This window comes from Hirundo rustica, chromosome 9 (genome assembly GCF_015227805.2).
Source record: "Hirundo rustica isolate bHirRus1 chromosome 9, bHirRus1.pri.v3, whole genome shotgun sequence".
NCBI lineage: Eukaryota > Metazoa > Chordata > Aves > Passeriformes > Hirundinidae > Hirundo > Hirundo rustica.
In genome coordinates this window covers 21,858,103-21,885,607 of record NC_053458.1, presented here as the reverse complement: position 1 = coordinate 21,885,607, position 27,505 = coordinate 21,858,103, and the positions used below count along the sequence as shown (strand labels likewise).

The window sequence follows — 27,505 nt, the reverse complement described above, 5'->3', positions numbered from 1 at the left end:
TGTATTAACTATTCATCTTATACTGCATGGAAAAAGAGCCCTTATTTCTTCCTTGCTGTGAAGTTTTCAGTAAAGATCACTGTAATCTTAGCATGGGAAATGATATATACTGAACATTTTGCTCACATCTGCTGCCTCCACATGCCCAGGACCGTTTTTTGGTTGGTTGGTTGGTTGAGTTTTTTTTCCTCTAGACAAGAATGGTACACCTAATTTTAAGTTCTTTGAGATCTTATCACCTTCAGCAGCCTGGTGTGTGCGTATTTGTAAACCTTCTCCCAGATGAGGTTTTTTCTCTCTCTCATTTTTTCTCCTTTCTTTTTTTCTTTTTTTTTTTTTCTTTTTTTTTTTTTTCTTTTTCCGGAAAGGTGGAAGTGGTGAGAGACCGTTAAAGCAGTGGTTAAGAAGGTAGGTGTCTGTGGGTATTGATGGGAAATAGTCGTTAGAGGAAAGCTGCATCACCACACAGGAAGAAGCACAAAACTCTTGAAAGCATTTTCTCCAGCTGTTGCGGAAGAACAATTTAGACAGTAGAACTTGAAAGCCACAGATCTTATACCTCATTTCTAGCTGAGAGAGTCCTTCTAGAAAGAGGACTGATTAGCTGCAGCCTTTTAAAAACTCCCTCTCAGAGGCTCAGCAGTTTCACAGAAAAGATGGATTTAACAGTAGGGAAACAATAAATTGCAAATGTGTAATCAAATTTATATAGGATGGCCTTCAGAATTTGCACTGAAAAACACAAACTATGAAAGAAAATAGTGAATTTTGATTTTTGAAACAGAGTATGGCTCCATAGTTTATAACAAACCTGCTTGCCAAAAAATAGCAGCTAGTGTAACTTCTGAAAAATTACATTTAAAACCATTTCTGAGTGTAATTAATTCCCTCACCCAACCCACTCCCCAGTCATACAATTTCTTTATTCTTTCAGCTATTTTGCATTAAGGGCTGGGCAAAATTTCCTTGACTTGGGGTCATTCAGTTATCTGCAGGAGCTGTGAGCTGACAGCTCGGTGTTCGTCTTTCTTCCCCCACTTTCCTTAGACTGTCTCAAAAACTAGACAGATTATTTTTCCCATAAAAATGTCCAGTGTTCTGCCATTGAGTAACTTCATCACTTACTTCTCATGACATATTGTTGGTAGCTATTCCGCTCCAATAAAGCATTGCCCACTAGCACCCTTGGAATAAATATTTGCAACTTTTCTTTGAAGTACGTATTTGGAGACAAAGCAGACCAGCATGCGCTTTAAGCCAATATTTTTCTTTCAAGTGAGATTTAAGGGAAGCAATATTATAGTTTATAAGAGTACTACATGATTCACTGAACTGATGGCACATTTTTTAGTTCCACTTTTGTTACTGACCTGTTACGTCACCATAGACAAGATATTTCATCTCTGCTTTTGTCCTTTCCAAGGCAAGGTTGGTCACGTTTTTTTGCGATTTTTTAAATCTGTATATTTTGAAGCAACATTTAGTATATTTTGTTTTGGGTAGTGAATGTGTGTTCGTGTGTGATGTCAAGTCTTGAAGTCATACACCTTAGAGTGACATTTGTCTATACAAAGCTACATGTCCCCCACCCAAACCCCATGTCCCTTTGTTCTCAGAGACACCCAAAGCTGGGTCTCTCAAGCACATAGGAACTTCTCCTCAGCGACAGAAAAAGTGAGCTGCACTTGGGGTGGCGTGTTTTTAGACATATTCTGAAGCAAAAACCTGTTCCAAAAATATTCCCCAAAAACTAGCTATCCTCCAAGCCTATAGCAGTCTCAAATATTCAAGCTTTTTTTCAGGCTCCCTCTGTAGTGCAAACCTCATGTTTCTCTATATGCTATGTATTCCCATAACTTAATTTGTAATAGTTGGGTTTGAGCTGCTTGTGACATCCTGGACTGATAAACATTTCTAATTTAAGAGGTATACATTTTATCTAGGAACAGTCTGCATAATTTCATATACTAAAGGATGAAGAAGAAGGTAGAGATGTGATAGTTCACACATATTGAGAGGCACAAACTGGCAAACCCTGCTACAGTGAGGAGTTGGGGAGCCTAACTGAGAAAGGGAAACCTGATGCCAGACAGGATTATTTTGGTCATCTTTGGTATTCAGGATTTCAAGGCAGCAATAGAGAGGAATTTATAGGTAATTTTGTTTGCAAAATAATCTGTACTTCTACTGTAGATTACTTTGGTCATTTCTACTTACAGTCCTAGGAAATGAGGCACATGCGGGTTTTAGATTATATTGTTTTAGCATCGTTCTTTGGAAGGGGGAGAGCATGGTACAATTGTTAAGCAAAAGGCTCCTGAATGGCAATACTCATCCAAAAAGCTTTGGTATGACTAGACAAATCTAAGCATATGTATCTCAGCTGAAGAGAAGCACCCAGGATAAGGTACAACACTGAATAGTCTGCAGTTCTTTATGATATTTAGCCTCTGCAAGAATAATCTTGGAAAAAGCAACTTTTCTACAGTGCAGACAACCTCAAAACTATAAAAATACATAGATGTTGATGCATTTGGTATGCATTAGCTTGACTTTAATGTCATGACCCAGAAACACTCTCTCTCATACTGACAATCTGTTTTTTATGTAAAGGAGAAAAGTAATGGGGCTAGTATATACCTACCATAGTGCAGATGTTGCTATTTGATACTAAGAACCAAATCGACTTTGCTGTCTTTACTGGAAATCCTAGTTAATGTTTTGCTTGTGTTAATATTTCCATGTGCTGATCCTCTTGGGCAACACCTCAAAGTTCTTGTGTTTCATTGCTAAAAAATTTTAGTCTCACTGAAAATTATTGAGATTTGAATTTTTGAGGTTGGTTGTTGTGTTTTGTTTCAAGTTTCACCAATTGCTACATCAGAGCAATACATAAAACAAGGGGTTTAACTTCTTTGGGCAGATATCCAAAAGGTATGTGGTCTGAAGTATGGGAAGCGAGGCATGACTCTTCTCTGCCAGAGATACCAATGTCATTCTGAACAAGCCATTTAATATTTCTGTTTCTCACATCTCCAGTAAGGAAAGAAAAATTGTGGTAGCTCTCTGCTTGGAAACACCACCTTTCAGAGGCCACTGTATTTATACTCGTATGTTAAATATCTTTGATTGCCTAGTTTTCCAATCTGTTCCTGCATTCTGAACCAGTATTTTAACTTTGGAGAAGAGAGTCCTGCCGAGGTCTGCACCTTGGTGGGTACATGAGGTGCTAATTCAGTTCTCAAAGGGTCATCTGAGAAATAATATTTTAAAGACAATGACATTCTGTGTCATTATCATTTTAACTCTTCTAATTCAAGCCCCAAAAGAAAGACTTTTGTCCCATCTACAGTGGGGGTGGGATGGGAGATGATGTTCTTCTGTGTCTGTATACTTCATACACGAGTACGATGACACACTAGAGATGGATATTCTTATATGAGCAGATGGTATCTGTCCATAGCTCAGGCAGCCTGTGAAAGCCAAAAACTTCTGAAAAACTTCCAAGAATAATGACTTGTTCCCCAAGACAAACTTATTCAGGATGCAGTTACCAGACAGAATTCAACATTCTGTATTAAGAGAAGCTGTTTGAGCAAAGGCAGTTATTACATGGTATGACATTTTGAAAATGAAACTGATGGATTCTTCTCACGTCTGGAGCAGACACTAATGGAAACTCCTGTGGAAGTGCTGAGACCATTTGAAGGAGCCGCTCGAGAGCCGACTGCTGAAACAGCACAGCACAGCCAAGTCATACCACCAGCTCTTACTCTGGGGTTGTTGATGCATGACTCCTCCCCACCGCCCATAAAGTCATCCAATGAGGAATCCTATTTGTTGCCAAAACATTTCAGGGAGAAAAAAAATGGTGCATACCATTCAAATCACTCCTTTTCTGGTTTAGAGAAAAGTCTCTGTTTTCATGGAAGTTTGCTTTCAAATCCTTTTCTTTGAAAAACTGGTGGAAATTTAGTGTCAGGGGAGTAACAAGATCAAGTGACCACAGATATCTGAAGGGTTGGGGAACACTCATATTCCTTTGGCTGCCACTTTTTCTATAAATTCCCTTTGAAACATTGCTTAAGGGGGTCGGCAGGCAAAATTTTAGTTGTTAAAGCAAGCAAAAGAGTGTTGCATACTCTTGCAACTTTTGCCTTTGCTAACTTGTTGAGCCCAACTTAAAGCAAAATTCAGATACTTGTCTGCTGGGATTTCAAATAAACCATCTGGCTAAGTAAAGTGATAATTAGGTGTCTTGAATTCCATCCCATTAAATTTTCATTTAAAACAACAATGACAACACTTTAGTAGTTGAAGTTTTTGTTTGTTTGGTTTTTTTTTTTTTTTTTGTTGTTGTTGTTGTTGTTTTTTTTTTTTTTTTTGTTTTTTTTTTTTTTTTTTTAATTCTGTGTGGGTCATATTAAATCTCAAAGCCTGGGTATCTGGGCTGTCAGACAGACTCTTCATTTTTAACTGCTGACACACATTAGTTAAAATCTCATAGACACTATAAAGGACTGGTTAATTACTCATTAAACAAAACCAAACCAAACCAGAAAACCTTCCAATATTAAATATAAACACTTCAGTGGGCCTTCTTTGGAAAGTGCTCTCTTTTTTTAACATGTATTTATTATTCCTTAGTTTCACTGAATGGGTAGGAAAAAAATTTCCTTGAATTGTCTGCAAACTGCTCAAAAACTCTCTGCAGTTAAATTTGTTTTGTGGTTGTTCTCTATTGACACTTATGTCTATTTGAAAATACATAGCTAAAATTCTGACTTTTTCCAGTACAAGTGGTGAAATTTGGAAGAATTTAATATATTTTAATGCTATATAAATATTGTGGATTAATAAACTTGTGGAACACTGACCAAGCATTGGGCCAGATCTGAGCTAGAAGATAAGAACACAAAGCTGGAGCCAATTTCACCGATGTTTCCTCTGTACACAGACCCCTCTGAACACAGCACAAGCTGTTCCTCCCACTACCCCCCAATGGAGCAGTTGGAGAGTTGTTGAGTGACTGAAAAGCGCTGGCTTACACTAATAATTCTAATAAACTTGGTGAGGAAACTTGTGATAGTGTTACTGGACAAATAATATCTTTGCAGTTTCTATTGATTTTTGTGATTGGCACAAAAAGTTTGATTTTTTGTAGAAATCACATAACCTAGACATGATCTTAGTAAAGCACTAGCTAATAGGTGTGCTTTTGTGTCTAAGACCCATGGATGGTTCCCTTTTAGCTGACATGTTTTAGGGAATAAAGTGAATCCTGTATTTGATATAAAAATCAGAATTACATGGGTGCTGGCTTGAGATTACTTATTGTTAGTCACCAGAGTATTCCTGCTTAAGCAGGGAGTTTGGACCAGAGGAACTCCAGTGGTCTCTTTCATCCTGACTCGTTATGTAACTGTGATTTCTGATCACTACAGTGGTGAGGAGGTGAACACAATTATCAAACACAGGATGGGAAAAGTCTGTAAAAATGGAATTGGCATCTGTTTTTCAACCAAGCATAGCAAAATGCAGTTTTGAGCAGGAAGTTGGACCAGATGATCTTCAGAACTACTTTCCAAATTAAACCATTCCGTATGAGATGTATTTTAACTAAACTTTACCCTGACCACTAGTCTTGGTTATTTGAACACCAGACTTCTCGTGGGGAGGTTCTTTCCTTTGGTGAGTTATGCTGGAATTAAGGAGAAGGGGAATAGAGGAGCACAGAAGACCCAGGTAATTGGGTTCATTACCTGACATGTGGTAGCACAAGTGAAGGTCTGAACTTTGATCTGGAGAATGAGAGACCTGCTTCTCTTAATCTTCTTTTTATTTTTGATTGATTGTGAAAGGTCCATTTGTTTTTGATGTACAACCACAACAAATTATGGAGCCTCAAAAAAATGCTGTAAACCTGGCAATTCCTGGTTTCTTGCTAGCCATACTCAACCAGACCTTAGACTTGATGTGGTGCTATTATTTCCTTTTCTCTCCTGATTATACTAGAGAATTGCTTCATGATATTTCTTTCAAATTATATCATTCTGAATAGGGACATCTAATAATTACTTCAACGTATGTTCTCAAGCGATACATATGTATGTATGGTTTTACAAATATTTTATGAAAATTATTACTTATATTCCACTCAAAACTGGGCTGAGTAGGTGGTGGTACAAAGTTCTTATACGGAATATATGGTGATCTAGCCAGTTTAAAGTCTGTACCAAAAATATAAAAAACCGTCATGAGAATTGCAATAAAAATCATTAATATTTTTATTTTCTGTGGGTAGATAGACATAGGGTAAGAATAGGTATGTAAATCTCATATGTTTCGTTCTTCAGCTGTAGTAGAGAAGGGGCAGATAGACACCACAAAGTAAATTAACAATTTTTTTTCTAGGGAAGAGTCAAATGTTTAAATCTTCCACATCCAAACCAAAGGGTTCTATAGAAACAACTTCTTCTGTAGCCCAATAAATTTTTGAGGTCAAGAAACTAAGTAGCTCACTGCTTGGCTCTCAACAAAGGAGAGCCATGATCTCACTCGGCATTGGATAAAATGAGGGAGCTGCAGGCTGCCAGAAAAATAGCTGCAATTCTTACTGGTGCTGTGACTGTAGCTCTGAACAAACGTTGATGAGACAGTGTCTCAGAAGTGAGATGGAACCAAATGAGGACACTTTATTAGGAAAAACAAGTTACAGTCTAGTCCTGGACTGAATAGTTATCATATGGTGCTAATAAGCTTTTCACTCTTCTGTGGAGCAGGTCTGCAACTTAACATCTTGAGATTGGCTTAATCTAAAACATATGTGTTTTCTTTTATTTCACATATGTGTTCTGCATTTCCCTTTTTCCAAGAGCTAGGATCAGCATGATAATATGTTGTGATGAGAGAAATACAGAGAGAATTGTTGTGATATAGCTACAGAAACAATATGGGACCTACAAGAAAATGTGTATGTTCTCTTTTACGGGTTTATTTTGTGATACAGATGGTGTTTCTATTAAGATTAGAAAGAAAAGTTTCCATTGTTGGTCACGCTAAGTGTATGTATGTATGTCCCATCCCCCAAAAAAGCTTTTGTAGCTGAATATTTACTAAAATTTGCAGCAAAGGTTGAAGCAGCCTGAAATGATAAACACTGAACATGTGTCTGTCTTCTACCATGGGAATGCTCTAAAGAGGGCTCTGTCACAAAGCTTGGGATCACTTAGATTTTTGTGGGGGTTTGTGTCTGGATCTATTTAAATCTAACAGTTTAAGATAAAGGACTGAAAGATTTTTTTTAAGTATAAGGATGATTCATTACGTTAGTTTATCAAAGTGGAATAAAAAAAATATATAACGTGAAAAGCATTTCATGTAAAGATGTCATTTCCTTTCAGTTCTAAAATATAAGTCTATCCCATAATATAATCTTTTGTTATGTAGAGTTGCACTATAGTATAGTACAAAATAAATTAATTCCCTGTCATAACAATGTAGTATATGCAATTCTAGCAGAATTGTTTGTCCAACACAATTTTCTTTCTAGTCAGAAACCCCTTAAGTGCCACGCTGAAACTGTCTTTTTTGGCAAAAGAAGCTCCCTTGATCAGTGCTACATACCCACAAGGGATTTTCTTTTGTCTTCTTTGGTCATAAGGTTGTTCTACTGTGTGAAACTAGTTCAGTATGGTAAATGAAGTCTCAGCTGAAAACTCATTATGTAGCACAGTGCCTCTCCCCAATGTGTTGTTTCCTTTTGCTAGAGCCTCTGCTTTTAAATAAGTTAATATGGAAAATACATTTGAACTATAAATAGTCTGTAAAGGAAAATCCAGAAAAGAGACTTGCTGTTTTTTTCTAAAAGGAATCAAACATCTTTCATGTGTTTGAACTGTTACATTTGCATGGAAACTCCTCTTTACCCTCACGAGAATTCTAGGGAATTTATTGGATGTATTTGAGCATGCTCACTGATGTTAGGAAGTAATTACAGAGGTTATCAAAACCAAACCTCCTATTTGATCTAACCTACAGCTTTCTTTAGTCTTCACAAGACTGCAAACATAAAATTCTCTTTTATTATAACAGGCACGTAACAAGTCTGGGAAGACCATTAGATTCTGCTGTGTATTTAATATTGAACATAGAAGCTCGGTGCTGATACTCTAAATGGAAAGAGTTGGAAAAGAAAATGAATAAGCCCCTGGTATCATCCTGCACAAATTGAGTGGAGAAGTTTCAGTACCTGGTTATATGCAGACATTTAGGTGACCACTGTCTGTGCTGCCTGAGGGGCTGAGCTTGTGGCTGAGCATTGACCAAACACATAGGCAGAGGGGCAGCCGTGCAGCCACACCTTCACCAGAACGTGAAATGTTTAATGGGAGAAAGGTGTAGCAGTGCCAGCTCCTCTCTTTCTTCATTCTCTGGGTTTTACAGCGTGTCCTTTCAGGGGGTTGAGTCTTACTTGTGTAGATCAAGCTAGAAAAAATCTGGCTGAGGTTGACCTCAAGAAAATTATTTTCTGAAGTTTTTCTGCATCTAAAATGGAAATAAATTCTTATGGAGCCTGCACTGCAGAGCAGCATGGCCTCGGCTGATAGAGGAGTACATAAGGTGTACATTGTTTACCAGTAGTATACAGTGATTAATTTGGTTGGTCTGAGGTGGTACCCCTAAGTGGCATTTGCCAAATAAAAGTTATTTGTGTTTTGGTCTTAGACTGCTACTGCTTAACGAGAAGAATGGCTCCTTTGCAGCACAGTCTCTTAATCTACATTCATAAACCTTGTAGCAACATTCTTCAAATACAGAAATTCACAGTGAATCTTTTGTAGTAGTGCTATCCAATTTGAATTTCTTTGGTCAGTGTGTTGCATAAAGTATGAACACATAGTTTTATTCTTCACTGGACAAATGATTGAATTTTATTTAGCAAGTGGGTTTTCCCACTTGCAGAAATGCATGTTCTAAAGATGGAACAATATTTATGCATTTGTGTACAAAGGAAGTGTGTAGCAAGGAAAGAACAATATAATTTCTTCTGACTGACTATTAAAATGTACAAGCTTAATTTTTTTGCCATTGTATTGTCATGTGACATGAAAACATTTAATGATGGATGGCTAATCTTGCGTTATTTTACATACATATATATATATGTTTTTCAATCTCTTTGTTCCCCGAAACGAACCAAACAGGAAACTGCATGTCAGATCCTTTGATGGTGTGTCTTCTTATCAAAAGTAGGAAAGTCTGCATTCCATGGAAAGTACTTTTTCCATCACCTGTATTCAGGTTCTAAGTCCAAACTACCCCTACATTTTAGAAGTCAGCATAAATCTATCCCAAACAAATATTTCATTTATATTGTTATGAGAAAAGCAACAAAAATTAGTCTTAGTTATTCTGAGTTAAGACGGTATTTTAGCTAAAGAAAACAGTTCCAGACAGAAACATAAACATGCTTTAATATCCATATGGTTTATCTTGCTGAGAAGCTAGGGGAAGCTTGATTCCTTACATCCATTTACAAATTTTAAAACACTTCTAAACTTTTCAAACTTTAAAACCTTTTTAACTTTTCAACTATTCTAAACTTATGTTGCAGGGAACTGCCTTGGCAGCGAATGAATAATTTATGCTCTTCCTTTTAAAGAGGTTGTTTCACATTGGATAATAAGGCATTTTAACAATTGTTTTTTAATCCATCTGTTTAAATAGAATGTGTTGTTTGAGGGTTGGGGTTTTTTAAGCTTGATTTTACTTCTGCCTTATCTCTGAAGAGAATTGCTGTGCAGGAGGAAAAAAATGGATCTGTCGAAGGTACTGCCAAGAGAAAACAAAAAACCAGGAACAAGAAAGAAATCATCAAAAAATTGAGAAGCTTTATTTTTCTTGTAAAGAGGGTGGGTTCACAATTTACAAGTTAGAATCTCGAGCAAGAGAAGGACCAACTGGGCTGTCAGACTGACAATTGTGTAACAAGCAGTCAATCCAGGCGGGCCCAGGGGACATCATCTGCTCCTCCTCTCAGAGACTGCACAGCACTTCTAATACCCTGTAACAAGCTTAAACCCATGATAAAAGATCTGTGGTCACAATTACAGTGTGCCACAAGAAGAAGGCAGGAGACTTAGCAGCTTTATTGCTGTCACAGGACATGGCAGCAGCAGGGACTTGCTGAGTCCAATTTCCAGGTGAGCCTCAGGTGCAAGGCTGGGTCTGTGCGAGCAGGGGAGTCCTGCAGACCCACTTCTGCCGGGCAGCCCTGTGTGGAAATGCCTTCCTAGCTGCAGTCTGGCAATCTGAACGTGCTTGAGCCAGCCATCACACAAACTTGGGGGATTTTTATATCAGCCAAAGGGTTCTGTTCCTATTTCTAGCTACAGCTACATTTCTTCAGAAAAGTACCCCAGGAGTTAGCTAATGGGTCATCTTGGGGAAAGTGCTGTGGGAGAATAGGTGATGGAAAGAAAAGCTGCTAGGTCCTGCAGCCATCAGTGAGAGTGCTCAAGCAAGGGGCAGTACAAGCTCAATACAAAGGTCCTATTGAACCGTTTTGTCACCACCCTCACAGGATATACTAACTGTGTGGTTTTAGAAAAAATGCTCTCTGTCTGCAGAGAGGTGACTCTTGCTCCATACCCCTCCCCACCAAGCAGTTAGGTCAGACTGGCCTATGAGGCTCTCTGGATTTTGGTCACTGTGGCCATAAAATGTGGGACTAGAAAGAGATTTAGAAAGGGGATTTTCTATGTTTTGCTGAACATCAAAGCCAATCCACATCTAACATCAGCCGCTGGCTTCTGTTATGGTTGAATGAAACAAAAAACCAGAATTCAAGAACCCTTGTATCATTAGGACAGTCTCCTCATTAAACATTTCCCAAAATACTCATGTAATAAAAAGCTAAAAATAAATGTTAACTGCAAATTTGAGATATTTAAGTATTAGGTATTTTGCTTTGTGAATATTTTTGAGAGAGGCCTGTTTTGGAATAAGTAATGCTTGACCAAATCAGTTTTTATAAGGTGATTGTTCATCATGCATGTGTTAATATTGGCTTGTTTTAATTGATACTCTACTTAATTGAAACTATTACGTATTAGCCTGGTTTTGGTCTTTCTAGGCTGCTCTGAACTTTAAGAAAACAGATGATAAGGTCGTTCACTAGGCATTTATTTAACAACACCTTTGTAGCATTAACACTTAAGTCAAGCATCCTTTTATACCTGACGCTTTGCATTCCTGTTTCCCTGTTATTCCCTTAACGTGTGGTAAGGAGACTGTGACAGATCAACACAGCCAGGCTCTCTGCACAGGCCTGAGAAAACAACAGCCTACTACGTTTTATGCCTTTCTCACCAAAACACAGGCAATTTGAATTTACCCTTAAAAAGTTTGATGCCTCTTTGATTGTTAAATCAAAACCTGTTTATTAAGTAGTCTGGGTTTGATACGTGTCTGTCTCTAGATGCCTGGTTCTCATTACTTCATATATTTAACCTGAATTATCAGTCAATTCCCATGAATGATTTAAAGAATTTGATATAAGCTGAAGTAAGTTAAATGCCTAATTTTAAGCATAGATAATTGAGTGACCCACTTCCTTTCTGCTTAAGACGTTAAAAGAGGCTTAATTTCAGTTTCTGATGGATGTGTTGCTGTTTTATCCAACTCTCTTAATCCCAACCTTATATAAACCCCACACTGGTGTATTTCTAAGCAGAGACAGAGACAGGAGTTCCTGTGTGCACACTCAGACAGCAAATGCCGCTTGGCAGCCTGGAAACGTTGAATCAGACTAAATAGTTCCTTGAGCCTGATGGGGGTACAGCATCCTGCAAGTGCAGAGGAACCATTCCTTGTGCGGTGTCTGGCTGAGGGTGATGGAGCTGTTGGATAAAGCAACTGCTCCCTTACTCCAGTCCATTCAGGCTGGGTTTTCAGTGTGGCAGCTCTCAGGCCTTAATCCTCTCACTTCCCGTATGAATTGCTGTATAACTCAGTGGGTTTACATCCAGACAGGAATGTTTTTATCACTATCTTAAAGAATTACCCTTTCAGTGGTGCTGTAAAAGAGCAGTAGTACTGTGATCCTTGTCTTCAGTAATGCTATGTCCTCTCCACACTAGCTCACAAATTGTGTAAGCCCAGGACCCCAGAAGGTCAGCTCTGAATCCAGACTTTTCCCAGTGTGAGAAGCTCTCTCCTTGGGTTTCAGCTCCATCCACTCTAGAAATAAAGGCCTAATGCTAAGATTTGAGAGGGATTTGGCTTGTACAGCTGGAGTTGGGTGATGTATAATAGTCTGTAACTGCCTTCCAGTTCTCAGATAGTGATTCCTGAGCTTTGATGGAAATAACTCTGGAGCACAGCTATAACTAGCCTCAATCCAGTATGGCTCTGCATTTTAAAGGATTGCCTTATTGGAAGCTGTGCCATCCAGTATGTGGTTTACCCAAACAAGCTTTTCTATGAACAGCAGAGTGCAGCTTTATGGACCCTGTAAATCCAATGGATTTACATCCCGCATCATTAAACTCCTGCTGCCCTTATCTTTTGTTTCTTTCACTATCCCTGCTTCTTAGTCCCTGGTCCTTTTGCTATGCTGTCTGGTATCCCCATGTCTCTTCACCTTGCTGGGCTGAAAGTAATTCTGCAGAATTATTAGTGTATTTGGTAACTGTGAATGTATTGTAAATGATAGTATAGGTTTTCATCTCTAAAAATTTCATGCAAATACCAAACAAATGGAAATATACTAAAATTTTTGTCAGGTTTTCAATTGCCTTTTCCTCAGAATCTTTGAGGTGGTTGCAGTGCATCCAGATTTTAAATTCTAGCAGCTCTGAGTAAATGAATCAGAGTTGTGAAAGATGAGACTGTTGGAAAACTAAGCAGCAAATAGTTCTCTTCAGCACCTAACAGCAAAGGCTGATTTGAACGAAATGTCTATTTGCTTGCTGGGGGTGGTATTAAAGCACTTCTCCTTTATTGGAAGGCATGAGGAAGCTTTGATATAAAAATGCTGATACTTTTTCAGCCACAGTAAACTTTTACTGGGCTTTTGTGAGCTTTAATATAGCCATAAAACAATGGAAGTTTATACAATATCCTAAGCTTGTATACTGTATCTCAGGTTCAAGTGATATTCTGGAAGCCCTCAAGCTTTTTCAGAAAACGGACTTGGGTTCTTGTGCATGAGCACTTTTCCAATCTGCTTTACTATAAACTTTTTGATTGCAGAGATTTTTTTGTCCACTATGTCTAAAATCATGAAAGTTATTTTTTTCCCTTTCCTGTCAAAGTCAATTCATTTCACGCTTCAACCAAGATGCCATTTTTTCCAAAGGCTGTAGATGCTAGCAATGTCAGTGAAGACTGTAGGAGCAGCAAAGATGAGATCAGTTAAATAATATCAGAAATAAATCTGGTTGTAGACTTTTACAACAACAAAAAGGACATTATCTTTATATGGAAAGGCTCTTCAGTCCCACTGTGCTAATAAATTGCATTATTCTTGTTTTCCTTCTTTCCTCCTTAAGGTCTTGTGTTGATAATTTTGTTCTCTAACACCTAAGTTTAGTTCTGAATCAAGTACAGTAGCTCAATAGAACACCACGCATTAAGATCCACATTGAATTTCACATGACAGGCTTTACATTTGCTGAAGGCTTGAGGGCTGTGGTTTTAACAGTCATCTCACATTTTGGTTGAACACAGTTTGATGCACGTCTATGAAATTTGTGTTTTGCTCACACAGGGGATGATTCAAGTCTACAGCTGTCGCAAACAGTCTGCAGGACCTAATTCATGAATAAGCTGTCAGTTACTATAATCCCAAAATAAAAACAAATTATAATCACAAGAGTAAAATGGTATGAAACATAAGAGTGGAACAAAAAATTAATCCCATTAGTATTAAATTTGGACACAGATTGACCTTGAAAAATTAGGGTACCTACCTCTGCCTCAACTTGTATTATTGCAATTGGATCTTTTTAAATCACACCTCACCGATGAATCTAGAATTTTGAACGCTTGAATAGTACTATTAACCCTTAAAATTATAATAATTCATTTACAGTGCTGTTAAAATAGCTATAATGGTAAAAAACTATGCAGTCACCTAATCATGCTGTTGTCCCTGTATTTGTCAGCAATCTGCATGTAAGACAAATACTAAAAAATACCATGTAAGGAAGTTACTCTTTTATAGCTAAGATCAAAGTTCCTCAAGAACTTGAGAAACCCAACAAACCTTTCTGAAAGTGTCTGATGTTGTCTCCTAAGGCTGGGATAGGTGCATCCAACACAGGATGTACTTTGTAGCAGATTTAATTATGTCACCCTTCTGTGGGCAGGACTCTTCCCATTTGGCCGTAATACAGTATTGTTCATTTATTTACAGAAGTTTACTGATGTAACTTTTCAGACAGTCAAGTGATATCTCTAGTCTTTTTCCAAGTGTGAAAGTTAGCAAGAAGCGCCAATTTTGTCGAAGTGCTGATGCACTGAAGTATGTTTAAGGCTATTATTTGATCCAATTGTATGCATTAATACCTGGGTAGTAGAAAAATGCATGTATTACTTGGATAAATATGAGCCAGAGTTGAATATATATGTGTGATATATAACTATTTGAGCTAGTACTTGGTGAAGAGTAAAAAATTGCAATGATTTGACACAAAAAAAAATGTTGTACAGGATTAGACAGCCATTATTTTTACTGAAGTAAATAAACTTCAGAAAATACCACATGAAGCCTATTTAATTAGTAGTAGTATCTGTGATTTTGGAATTCTTTTAGCTCTCTTATTGGAAAAATTGTCCCCTAAAAGACCATTTCCATTCATCTCATCTTGTATGTTCATTTTCACTTGGGCTTCTCTGGCATAGTACTTTTGGTTGCGTGAATGTCATTATGCTTTATTTCTAAATCTTAATTTCTAATCTAGATTCAGAGCATCAACATGAATGCAGTTCCCCTGTTTATCTTCCTTCTATGTCACTTGAATAACCATCTCCACTCTTAGACCATTCTTTGAGAAGAAACTTTTCCTGAAAGCCTCTTCAGCCACAGCGTCAGAGGTACAAAGGTGGCTCCTCATCATATGACCTTACCTTCCTCTCTTGTGCTCAGAGCTGGTTTGACAACCCCATGGGACTGAGAATATGTGTGTGGTGACACATGTGCCCAGTTGCTGCAGGCTCAAATCTCAGGGGACGTGCATGCCACAGTTTATACCAACTGTTAGGTAAGAACAGTTAAATACTAATCTGACAATTATTAGTGCAACGTAAGATTACCGTGCAAGATAGTCTGGCTGGTAGAAACAGGTGCAGTTCAGAATCATCAATTTTTATGTATGGGAAAGCTCCATCTGTAGCCATTCCTGAATGTCATGTGTTGTACAGGATTATTGTGTGGCACAGTTATTTAAAATCATAAATTACTGCATGTAAAATGAAACTAAATCTGAACAAGCCTGGAAATTTATATTTCCATGTGAAGCACCTGGCACCACGTGATAGCATAGATTTTGTTGAAGACCAAAAGCATGCAACCTGTGTGCCTTGGAACATACATAAAACAAGAACTTTTAAAAATGGAATATTATCACTACAAACAAGACGGAGGAATTGTTTGAGATAGTTAAACCTGCACCACACAGTAGTTAATTCGTGTAACTTCAATTCCAGTTCAACTGTCTTTGTGTACAGATCTCTCAGGTGCTCTTATCTAGTCTTCTCCAAGCTTGTTCTGACAAGTTTGAATAGCAGTGGTTTGTTCTGCAGCAGTCAGTCTAACAATGCAAAGAATTAATCTTTTGTCTATGCATACCAAGTGCAACAAAGGTGCCGTTCTGTACAGCCTGATTCGGTGACTGGCTTTCAGCAAAGCTGATGACTGCGTTTCCAAACTGTGCAAATTTAACGCTGCTGGCATGGCTGGAGATTTGTTTTTTCTCATGTGCTCAGTGACAAGTAAGCTCACAGTTTAAATTGTTGCTATTTTAGAGAAGCTCATTTTTTAATCATAGCTGGATTTTAAGACTGCGTGCCTTACTTTATGGATATACATAGTCATACTTGGTTTTATTTGGCATTTAGGGGAAATGTCATACCATTTTCTGAAATGTCTTGAAATATTTAAAAAAACACTTCTGGCCATAGTTTATTCTTAATTCTCAAAACCTTTAATTTATATTTTTGTTTTCAAAGAGAGGATCTCAGGGAAGTCACAGTTGATTATAGTAAGAGTTATCAAGCTTTATTTTGGTTTACTTTATTTTAATCAGCTTTAGCATAATACCTATTTACTTTTTTGAAGTTACACTTTAAATAAAGATGGTTATTTTATATCTAAATAGAAATTGTAGCTTTTATTCTTTAGAATTATATTTTCATACTGATACGTGTTCCTACACCAGAAATTGACCCTACCTCACTTTTATTATGGAGCCTTGGGTGATTTTACTTACAGATGTATGAAATATTCTGTGTCCCTGGAAGTCTCCAACCCTTCTGAAAGATCTTGCTGTAGCTCATTAAAGGCTATTACCTATAAAAAATATTATGGGCTGTAAAGAAGTATAACTTGAAGAGATATGAAATAGACTGTTAAAATTTAATTACATCTAATCTATCAGACATAGTCTGACAAAGGCCAAGCTTTATTAATAATTTGCAGATGAAAACCACCAAGGAGCCTGAATACAAAGATAGACTCCTAAACTTGTGACTGTAGGTACAGAGGGGATTCCAGGTAGAGATTAATAAGCTTGTGGTAAGGATAACACTTTTAGTTTAGTTTATTTTGGATTTTTTTTTTTTTTTTTTTTTTTTGTTTGGCTTGTTGTTTGTTGGTTGGTTGGTTGGTTTTTTCAATGAGATTTGTCTTGCATTCTGAGGATAGAACTACATTCATATTCCTTAGAATTATGTCTGCAGTTTGTACTGGTGTCAGTGATTCAGCAGTCTGCAATGAGCTGATGTTGAAAGATGCACCAGGAGTGTTTGGTTTCCCTTCCCACTTAGTCCTGGAAAAGAGCGTTGTGGCTCTCAACACCTACATCCTGTGCGTGTCTCTGAGGAGAGACTATGCTGTAGTTACCTTTGCACCAGCCAACATTTGATCATTTCAAACACTGTCTTCGCTCTATTACTGTAGTTGTTGTCCCCAGAGTGATCTATTTGATATTACTCCTCAAGTGCTAAGCATTATATTTCTTCTATTTTATTCCAGAATTGGCTTGAAACATGAAAATTATGTTGGAATGTCTCCAAACTTTTTCAGTACATCAGAAAACAATAACAATAAAATTCACGCAGATCTTGTGAGCAGCATAATCTCCAAGTTTCTTCAGTTTTAGTATCACTATTTCAGTTGATCGAATGAATTTGAAGCTAATTCTTCCCTCTGGTGAATGGACAAAATTAATGACTCAGAGCTATCACTTCCACAATCTGTCTCTTAAAACACTGTCTTTGAAACTTCAAATGTAACCTTCACAATTAAGGGAATTAGAAGTTTCAGATCTTTATCTGAAGTTTCAATTTTGGTTTACCAAAAGCTTAATTTAAAATTCTTCATAAGGGAGATTTCGCCAAACTTTCATTCTTCTCTCCTATGGAGCAGCACGCAGACTCAATAAGATCCTTGCAAGGTTAGTGACCTCTTGGTGAGTCCAGATACACTACAAAGGCTATAGTCATCTTATCAAAGGCATCCGTCTGACAGTTGCATTTCATTGCTCTCATGTAAAGACCCTGCCACAGCCCAGTGTTGAAGTGGCTGGGCAGATGCTTGGGAGCAAAAACCATGGAGATTGGTGTGAGGGCTTCTAGAGGCTGCAGACTTCCAACAGAGATGGAAAAAAGGGGGTGCATGGGCAGCCTGTGAATTTTCTGGAGCTTGATTTTATACTTGTACAAGTTTCATCTTAATGACAGGGCTTGAGTAGAGTGTGTTAAAGAAGTGATGTAGCACCCTTTTCCCAGGCATATGGTGAGTAACTTCCAAGTGGAGGTAAATGATCCATTCTTTTCTTTGATGTGACTTCCCTGAAAACAGAGCACAGATAAAAGGTTCTTTACAGTTTATTATAAAATTACTAGGCCAGATTGGAAACCCTCAGGACATACTCATAGCCTTTAAAATTTGCCAAGTGCCTTTAACTGTCCCTGATTCCTATTACAATATTGTTTGTTACAAGCAAATGTAGGGCGAGCCTTCTCTTACATGACAAAAGAGGTGCTCTCCAAGCATCATAAAACTGCAGATCAACAGGATTTCATTCTCTGGTTTGTTGATTTTAGGTAAACCCAAAGCATGCTCCTTTCTGCTAAATTCTGTTTTTCTTCTTTGTGTCCTCTCTCTAACCCTCACATGTTCTTTACCAAACTGTTTCAGATCATTACAGACTTTTCTGGCTGATCAGGTACCAACAAAATGTTAAACATATTTTCAGAGGTTATTTCTTGTGGGAATAGCTTGTTCACAGTTACAGAAGGTGGTATTTAGTGAAACTAGACAGAGAAATTTGTGCATGTCTAGACAATCAAAAAATTTTCTAAGGAAGGGAAGAAAATAGACCACTGATTTTCTGTAGTAAATTTAGTAGCAAACACCAAGTCCTTCTCTTGTCAAGTTAAAATGTGATCATTGTATTGATTGTATTTGCGTTTATTCAAAACTGTCTTCACAGGGTGAACATAACAGAGCTTTCTGAAAGATGCTTTATCATTAACCAAAGCATTCAGTAAACAGGCTGTATTGTCTGGAATATCAAAGGCAGATATATGTTGTCCCACTTGGAAGCGTAGGCACAGATCCCACCACTGTGAAATGGAGTTACGTGCCCAAGGCATGTGAAGAGGAGTAGAGGAGATGCCTATTTAGTCCTCTTGTTGAGCATGCAGGTCCAAGTCCTACTACTGCATCAACCCGATGGAAATCAGCTCTGCAGAGAGGGACCTGCAGGTCCTGGTGGACAGCAAGCTGTCCATGAGCCAGCAGTGTGTCCTAGTGGCCAAGAGATGCATTAGGAAGAGCATTCACATCACACAAGGGGTGATCCTACCCCTCTACTCAGCCCTGGCTAGGCACATCTGGAGTGCTATGCCCAGTTCTGGGCTCCTCAGCACGACACATAGCTCTCAAAGGGGGTCCAGCAGAGGTGACAAGGGTCATGAGGGGACTGGAGCACCTCTGCTACGAGGAAAGGCGGAGGGAGCAGGGACTGTCCAGCCTTGAGAAGAGATAACTGAGAGGGGACCTTGTCAGGGTCTGTCAGTGATTTTAAGGAGGGCTCAGAGCATGGGCAGGGCTCTGCTCAGTGGTGCCAGGCAGTGGGATGGGAAGCAATGAGCAGGAACTGATGCACAGGAACACGAGGAAGAACTTCTTTACTGTGCAAAGGAACGGAGTGCTCAGAGAGGGTGTGGAGTCTCCCTCACTGGAGAATTCCAGAGCTGTCTGGCTGCAATCCTGTGCTGTGTGCTCTAGGGTGACCCTGCTTGAGCAGGAGGTGTGACTGGACAATTCGCTGCGCCCCCTTCCAGCCTGCCCGTTCTGTGACGCTGGATATATGTTGGCAGCGTGTTTCTCTTGAGATAGCTGTGTACCCACACAAGAGTCCATATTTTTGATATACAAATGATGAAAACCTACTGTAATTAGTAGCAAGTGTTATGAAATAAATTAAAAAAACCCAACAGGTTTTTGGTTTTTTCTTCAGACATGATAATTACTGGAATTAATCCTGGGATTTGATTAATTTGATTTTTTAACCCTGATTAGGACTCTATTTAGACTAAGCTGAACTGTTTTACCTACCTTGTCCCCCTGAGTTATCGGGTTGCATGACCACTAATGGGAAAGTTAAATTTGAGAGATGATGGAACTACTCCACTACTTAAAAGGCTGTTTGACATAGTGGTTACAAGGTTTTATGCCTTTTACTTGATTTACAGTTTATATGTAATCTGACAAGCATAAAAAGTGAGAAAATGGGCATTTATCTAAATATGTTTAATATGTTCTCTTGTGCAATGTAAATACATGATATGGCCATCCTTTTAGCCTAAGTGACCATTACAAATTCCTCAATCCTATATTCTATTCCTCACTTAAAAAGGGATCTGTCATTTTCATCTCACTACAAAATCCATGATTCTCTATCGTTTCTCTATCATGTAAGCATAGTTCATATGTGTTGATTGGTTAAGGAATGACATGTGGCAGGATGCATGATGTTTCAGTTAAATAATGTGACCATATTAATTATCTATAAGAACAGTCTAAACTCCAGATATGTAGCTGCTAACATTTCATCTTGGTTTCCTATTTGTTTCTTTTCTTTTTTTTTAGCATTTAATTGATTCTTGAGTTTTCTTTTAGTTAGAAACTTAGTGAAACTTGTTTGCAGAAAGTCAATTGTTTTTTAATATGGAAACTATTTTCTTAATGGAACAGAAATTTTACTATGAAAATGCAGACTCTTTCTTTGTGGTTGTGGCCAAGACATTTGATTTCAATAAGGCAAACTTCACAGTTACTTTTCTAATGCAGGGTTATTCCTGGTCATATTTTTAATTGCAGGCTTTCTAGTAGACAATTTATGTAGGCTGCTGTGTTTTGTTCCTCCATTTAGAATGGTAAATGTAAGAACAGGTACTTGAAGGAAGTCTCTAGCCAAAAATAAGATAAAGACATTGTCATTTAGGTCTTTTACTTTGTGATAAAATTTTAAACCATTCCAGAAAGACTCGGTTGTCTTTTAAAGAAGCGGTTGTCTGAGTGAATGGGTCTGTTTCTGGTGATATCTGGGGCCTCTCTGAGATGCAAGCAAATATGAGAAATTTCTTGTCATGTTTGTATGAAGACCAAGAGCTGTGGCAGAGGGCTGTCCTGTTCTTTGGCATTCTCAGTGGCCACTTCATAGGCTCAGTCACCAAAGGAGGAAGGCAAGGAGCTGTTTCAGTTTGAACAGGAGAACTGTTAGATGAGGATCAGGTTAATAACTTAAACTAGTTCTACTGGACCAAGAAAGTGAGGAAACATACCCTAAGAGAAAGAGATGATCACTATGTGGAATGTCAGACAACAAGACAGCCAAAACACTGATTCAAAAAGACAGGGACTCCTTCTGAGAGTTTACCTGACCATCTACTGAGAGATGCATCGCCAGTGCTTCCCGTCTGTGTTTGGACGTGCTGCAGTACAGGGAGGAGCTCTAATGTACAGCCAGGGCACATCTTGGCTCCTGTGCAACTGCACAGCAAACCCAACTGCTCATTGACCATAGATAACTCTGGAAAATTTTCAGTTTACACTGTATCTGGTATGGGAATTGCCCAAGAAATAACAGCAAAGAGCCGCTGCATGTGTGCAGGCAACAGGATTTAGCTTCATGGTCTTAATAGGGCTCTACATCCAAAAATCCTCCTGAAAGCACACGGGAATCTTCCTTCCTCCAGTGGCTGCAGAAATAACATACTGTCACCATCCCATCTACTAGCAGGCAAGCTTCTCTATGTTCACACTTCAGATCCTCCCCCTGCTCTGCCTGTTTTGACTTCTGTAAGGCAGTGGTACCAAGGTGATAACTGATGTTTCCAGTCAAGCAGCCACCCTCAGGATATCAGCACTCCCTAAAACACCCCCTCTGGCAACTGGCCCCAGCCACTCTGGCACGGCAACAAGGGCTTGAGCCAACCTGAGCCCACATGCCTTCTGTCTCCCTGCCACTGGAGATAAACCCTCAGGAACTTCTCTGCACACCACCTCATGTTTTGTCTGATTTCATTCCTACACCTGCTGATATTTTTATCAGACTAATGAAGTCTTTATATTAGCATCATGGAAGATCCATTCTGAATACAATATTGCAGTAGAAACCAGAAAAAAGCTATTGCTGTTGGGGCTATGCATAGCCTTTCTATTCTGATTGTGATTTTAAAATAGATTTGCTCTTAAAAGGCTTTAATTTTGACTTAAAGAGGGATCAAACTTACCTTCTCCTTCAAAATGAGAGGTGAGAGAGCCTTGTTCTGTTTTAGGGGAGTCTTGGTACTTTATTTCAGTCTACAACTGACTACACGAGGACACAGAATAGAAGGTGGGACAACTTTCACCAGTTTATCTGTTGGCAGTTTGGGTGCATGTTTGCTTATACTGTAATGAAACATATCTTGCCTCAAGGTCATGTTAAAGATCGGAAACAATACAGGTTTTTGACAGATAATTCAATTTTTCAAAGTTTCATACAGAAAACTCTATTGGAAATTTTACTTGGGTGGATCCTCTGGCTAATATTTATCTGTGTTTGGCTCAAAGATTGTCATGGGTATGAGGGAATGTTGGTAGTTAGCAAGATGATGTTGACAGTATTTCAGGTACTGTGCTTGGGAAATGCAAATTCCATGGATAGATTTCTGCTCTGTTGTATCCATTTTTACTACTCACTGTCATCACAAAATACTGTGTTGCTGCATCTTGTTCGGACAGAGTCACAGGAACTTTGCAGCTTCACCTCTAGTTTGAGCATGTTGTTCATCAAATATGTAGCTTTGAGACACTGTTATAAATATATCAGCCCAGTTTTGAAAGAAACTTTTAAGTACCTTTCATGTGGTTTTGTTACCCTTTACTGAATATGGCAAATTACATCCAGAGAATGAATACAACAATTTAAATGTAAGGGCTCTGAAGAGCTCCTAGCTAGTGTTGATGGTACAAAGCTCACACCATTGGTACTTCACATAAAGAAATGTCCTGGGGTGTAATAAGGAACTGCAGGCCATGTTTGGGGGTAGCAGATACTCAATTGTTTGAAATGAAAGGTGTTTACTTACAGAGAAGAAGTAAACACACTCCTGCCACACTCCTAGTTTCTATGGATTTAATACATACAGAGTGCAGAATCACAACATCAGCTAGGTTGGAAAAGACCTTTGAGACCATAGAGACCTGTGACCCCACACCACCTTGTCAACCAGGCCATGGCACTGAGTGCCACATCCTAAGTCTTTCCTTAAACACCTCTAGGGACAGTGATTCCACCACCTCCCTGGTAGCCTTTTCCAATGCCCGATCACCCTTTCCTTAAAAAACTTCCTCAAAAAATGTCCAAACTATGCTATATTGGCTCTATCAGCATGATATCAAAGATGGCTGAAAATAAGGAGTAAGAAAAAAAAAAAAAAATTAGTCTGCAAATGCAGCCTTTATAAAGGGCTTGAAAGACTGTTAGTGCTGAAAAGGTGGCATTTCCAGAAGATGAAGAGATTTAGTGGTTTTCTTTACAAAGCCTCTTATTGAGAGTCAGCTGCCATCGGGTTTCTCCAATGGAAATATTTTAGTATAAACCTTATGGTTTATAAGTTGATACTAATATTTTCTTTATCAGACAAATTCTTTCGTATTTTACTAAAATTTATTTGTCTGGAATGCCACTGTTCAATTATATTTGGACAACAGGGAATACTTAGACAACACCTTAGAATGAAAAATTTGTTAATTTGAATGTGGTTATTAACAGATACCTCATGTATTACACACTATAATGGTAGAATTTATTTTTCAGACAAATAAGAAAAGATCGAAAAAAATCATTTCCTTCCTTGCTAAATCTACTTAATATTAGTGGGGTTTTGTTATTATTCTTACAGTCCCTCAAGCAAATCAGGCTCAGATTCTGTCTGATGCACATTTGTTTGTATTGAAGACATTAACTTCTCTAAGAAGTGAATATGATAAAGAATCATATTTCAAAACTATGTATGTATTCCAGCTTTGTGAATCAAAGACCTTCTGACAGAGCTTTTGCTTGTCAAAATAAAATATGTATTTTAACATTTCTATCTGCATACTCTGATGTATATCCTCTTCCAACCCATATTTAAAATGTCAATTGCCTAACCCAAATTGAGAACATCCATATATGAAAAGACTTTGTCTACATGTTTGGAATTATGTCATTTTTACTTCGAAAATGGGTAACTTAAAAAGAAGACTTTACAGTTTCACTTTAATGTTGATGTTAAATACCACAAGTATTCCTTAAATGCATCACTTATTCTTTTGTTTTAATTGGAGCAAACTTCAATGCTCTGCTGCAAGTTCATGGGTTTTCTGTCAGCACTGCACTCTTCTGTTTAGGGTTCTGTGTGAGCACATTGTACAGATAAATGAGTGATCACAGGTCACAGGGAACCACACATCTGTGTCATGAGGGTTTTCAAAGACTTTATGAAACAGTATTATGACTCCAAATTTTCTCAGTTCCAGAGGATAGTTTTAACTAAAGTACTATTATTATCTTGAATTAGCGTATTTCAGCCTCTCAGGAGTCACTTCAACTACAGACCCTGGAGGAGATTTATCCCTTCTGTTCTGGTGTCTCTTTCTTCAGAAGCCCACAGACACAAACACAGCAAACCAAGCAGGGAATCACAGGAGAAAAGTCAAAGCATTTTTACTGAAATAATAATGGCGTGTCAGTATTCACTTCAGCCAGCTTGCAAATCTCACTGATTCGCCAGCAAGAAGAGTATAAGCAAAATTGGTAACAACAGCATTGTGCAGGACTGTTAGGCAGAGAAGAAGTCCTTAAAATCCTAAAACACCTTGCTGGCACTTGAATAGAGATCACATCATTTTTTCTCTGTATAAAACATCTTTTTACCAACCTGAGAGTGCATTTCTTATTTGTCAAAATGACAGCAGCTGGGACAGCTCTCTGTAACGTGACAAAGCACAAAGGGAGAGACAGTCTTCACTCAGAAAGCTGTCAGCAGGCAGCGGCTCGATCTTGCCCTGCACAGGGGCACTGGAGTTGTGGGGTGCATCGGCCGGCTGCAGCTCCCCTCCCGCAGCCCGGCTGCCGCAGAGCGCCTCGGAGGGCGGTGCTGGCGGAAAGCACGCTGCCACTGCCCCAAAGAATATTATTTGTCAGCATAACATGTTTTGTGTGTTCGCCAATGAATATATTTGATCAAAGATCTCGGGGCTTATCTGTCTCAATATTTTTGTCATTGATTATACAATGTCTGTATTTTCTAGGTCACTTACGTATTATGCTTATATATGAGCATGTCAAAGAAATGTATTCACTAATGTATGTTTAATGTGAATGCATCTGAACTATTATTCAAACAATGAATATTTCTTACTCTTTAATATGTTCCACTCAACTCCTTTTGGAAATTAACATCTTTTTATATATATTATCCATAATCCCAAATACTATCAGCAGATATAATAGGTTTAAAAAACCGTAACATTTACAGTTGAGCCTTATAGTCTGATGCACATTTTTCACTAATTAACCCATTTTAGTTGTTTTGTATCCCAAGACGCTCTGTATTCATCATTTATATGCTCTATTTAACTCTTTTCAGGCAGAAGACAATATGAATATATACAGGCAAGCTCCTGCATATGTTACCCTAGTGAATTGCTCATTCTTTGATGAATGTGCTAGTTGGAAAATGATTATTGTAGCTGAATAGAAAATTCTTGTTCCCTTGTTTAAAAAAAAAAAAAAAAAAAAAGGCATTTTTTTCCAGGACATGGTGTTCCTAAGAGAGACAGATTGACTCTATATGAAATAAAAAATACATATACCAAAATTCCCAATTTTTTTAATACAAAGAGGTTTTCAAAATTGTCATAGGGCTAATATATAATTACACTGGAATATTGTAACTGTATTCTGTAGCACTCCTAAGCAACAGATCCTGCACAAACACTGATGTTGTCTCTCTATTGTCTCCACAGAATCTCTGAATGTATTTACATATTTGGAAACCTGTTTTACCAAAAATACTTGAATCTGAAATGTGTGATTCCTATCCCAACAAACTGACATGGTAAGTAGATGCTATTTCTTTTGCATAATTCAGTAACTTTGAACGGATTTTTTAAAATTTGAATTATCTGGATGTTTTTTACAAACAGAGTGTTCCTGTAGGAATTTTTCTTTTCACACCTGGAAAGCAAAATGCCACTGACATTAAGAACCGTAATGCAATGCTATCTCTGGCAACCAGTGTTTGTCCCAACTGTTCCTCAAGTGAATAACATTTTTAATCCAAAGCTTTGGATGTTTTGTTGTGATGTGTGCGTCCTTAAAACAGATTTTAAAATCTCAGCTTGCCTATGTAATAACACAGTTTCACCTTTGATGAAAACATTGTTAAGTAAGTAATCTCCAAACCTTTAGCTTTTCTTTTTATTGAGATGGTTATCTATGGTTGCTTCTTTGGTTTCTTGTGACTAGACAGACAAACTGAGATCTCAGTACTTAATGCCTAACAGTCAGGTAAGTCAGAAATAGGGCAAAGGAAGAATTCATGGTGCTTATGGGAACCACATATTATAGAATATAACAATTTGAAAAATATATTTTAAATATCTAAAGAAATGCAAGAGTAAACTCCATTCATTAATGCATCACAAACATCTGTAGCATCCCCTCGGAGTAGAGAACATGTGCTGGCTGCTTTTTGTTTGGTTCGGTAACCTGAGAGTTTACAGTTGTACTGTGGTTGTTAGCCTGATGGACATTTCCTGAAGTCGCTAGGATTAAATTTAGAGAAAATACATATGCAGGATGATTGTTTTGAGTACAGAGAACTTTTAAATGGAGGAGAATTAAATCAAGTCAAATAAATATTCAAGTTTGATTTGTGATTTTCTTTTTTTTTTATTTTTTACTATAGACTGTTCTAGACTGGATGTGCCACTATGCTCACTCTCACTCTTTTCTTATTCTGTATGAGGTGAAAATATTATTATTATATACTTATATTACATTGAAAATGTGAGTTATAATTAGATTGTTGATTCCATCAAAACCTATCCCAAAGTTCCTGTTAGAAACAACTAGACAGATTTACTTCACTAAAAAGGCAGCACAAGAAAAATAAAATATAATTTAATGTCAATAAGCGGATGAGTGAGAATCTTAAACCATCCTTACTCAAAGAACAGAAATTAAAATAATTCCCAAATCAAGCACAGACAGAAAACTTCGAAAGACAAATTTGAGACTGGTTAGAAAAGGGAGTGAGAAAAAAATCTGTTTGGAGCAAGTAATTATCTTTTAGGATTTTACCCCACATAGTATGAATGCACTGATACCCAATTTAGCTTGGAACACAAATCTTTCATTCAGTACTAAACTCTTTCTGTTTCTGTACATTAATTACACATTATGAGGCAGCATCATGCAGTTACAATCTTTTTAATATATTGGTTTACAACTTGGCATTAATTTTTGACATTTAGTAATCATCGATGTCTCAATGTCTGTGTCTGCTTATTTTAAGGGAAATCTCTCTCTCTCTAGTATGGCTAGTAATATCAGATTAATCTGCAGTTTGAACTTTGTTGTAAAAAATCTGTAACAATGGTAGTTCTTTGGGAGAATTCAGCTTCAAAATAGAAATAGGTCATTTATTCAAGAAGTCACAGAAGTAGGAG

General features: G+C 37.8%; 1 long non-coding RNA gene across 2 annotated transcripts in view; it reads left to right on the top strand.

Moving 5' to 3' along the window:
- LOC120756726 (uncharacterized) overlaps positions 1–27,505 on the top strand; it is a 187,954-nt gene that overhangs the window by 114,476 nt on the left and 45,973 nt on the right. Inside the window, exon 3 of one of the 2 annotated variants that reach the window (XR_005702230.2) lies at positions 25,799–25,890. This is a non-coding gene — a long non-coding RNA (uncharacterized LOC120756726). Of the gene's footprint in view, positions 1–368; positions 408–25,798; positions 25,891–27,505 lie in introns of those variants that run through there. The other variant, XR_005702231.1, reaches the window with a different exon arrangement.